This window comes from Marmota monax, unplaced genomic scaffold (genome assembly GCF_021218885.2).
Source record: "Marmota monax isolate L192 unplaced genomic scaffold, Marmota_monax_Labrador192_F-V1.1 WCK01_AAM20220418_F8-fsc00294, whole genome shotgun sequence".
Classification (NCBI taxonomy): domain Eukaryota; kingdom Metazoa; phylum Chordata; class Mammalia; order Rodentia; family Sciuridae; genus Marmota; species Marmota monax.
Window position 1 is genome coordinate 1,459,896 of NW_026694653.1, and position 1,174 is coordinate 1,461,069.

A 1,174-nucleotide genomic window follows, 5' to 3' on the forward strand; every position below is an offset into this window, starting at 1 on the left:
TCCATGTTTCTAAAATATATAATTGATTCTGAACCACTGAACTTAAATTGATATCAAACACTGACATACCTTCTAAGTGAATGTAAGCAAAGAACACCAGCCCTACTTTTCATCCCCCTAACCCAATATAACATAAAAAAACACAAAGTCATAGAAAGGAGCAGTCATAGTTTGATATTGTCCAGTGCATACCTCTCAGCTTCAGAATGCTTCTTCTTCCAGTCCTTGGCTGTGATCCACTCTGAGAAAGTCAATTCCTCTGTTAAATCTTGCACATAATGAGACAGGATCACCAACAGCCAGGGGAGTCAAGGATCCAGATCCATCCACAGACAAGGTGAAAAGGCAAGCTCCAGTATCTTGGTTCCAATATTCACCTTAGAGTCATGCAATGAGACATTAATCTCAGGCACTAAGGCCAATGCTCTTAAAAGAAAGACACATGATGCAATTGTCTGAAGAGTTGCTTATACTCACATATTATACTCTTTGCCTTACGTCCCACAATGTGGCTTTATAGCCTTCACCTCCAAAGCCATTGCTGCAGGAGATATACATGTGTCCATCCATTTGACTTCACAGTGATTGTGAATGTGCTTTTTTTTGTGGGAAACCTGTGAGCCACCCACAACCCTTAACCATTCCATATTCAGATGGTTTATTTTCAGAGGATGGGAATGTATGTAAGGACCTAGCCAGCACAGGTTAGTGACAGGTTCCTGGAAGCAGATGCTTTTTCCATACACTGTCCACTTTCCACATCCCACAGGAGCAAGGTGGTGTCCCAGAGCCAGTGCAAAGCTTCGACATGTCTGGGTTTATAGGAAACCCAACAACCAAAATTGTAAGGTGGGATAGCTGCTGCCTTGCCTGTGAGGAATCATGTAAGACCTACAACAGGACCATCATGAGAGGCACTGAAGAACTGATGTGACTGGGGAATACAGGGTACCTTGGTGATGTCACATTCATGTCCTTTGAACCTTTCCACCACTTTTTCAGTTTTTCAATTAAAGGCCATGACTATCTGTTTTTGTAAGTTCTGGGTTTGAGTTTGCTCTGCATTTTCCCCCTTCATGGCACAAAACCTACAGGAAGCCTGAGGAGGAGGAGTTTATTTCAGGTGGCATCTGAGCAGCAGCATTCCTGGTAATTGATGGAAGTTGTGTTCCCT

General features: G+C 42.8%; 1 pseudogene; it reads right to left on the reverse strand.

Moving 5' to 3' along the window:
* Positions 1 to 201: 201 nt before the first annotated feature.
* LOC124078379 (WD repeat-containing protein 31-like) lies at positions 202 to 906 on the reverse strand (annotated as a pseudogene).
* Between the last annotated feature and the right edge of the window lie 268 nt (positions 907 to 1,174).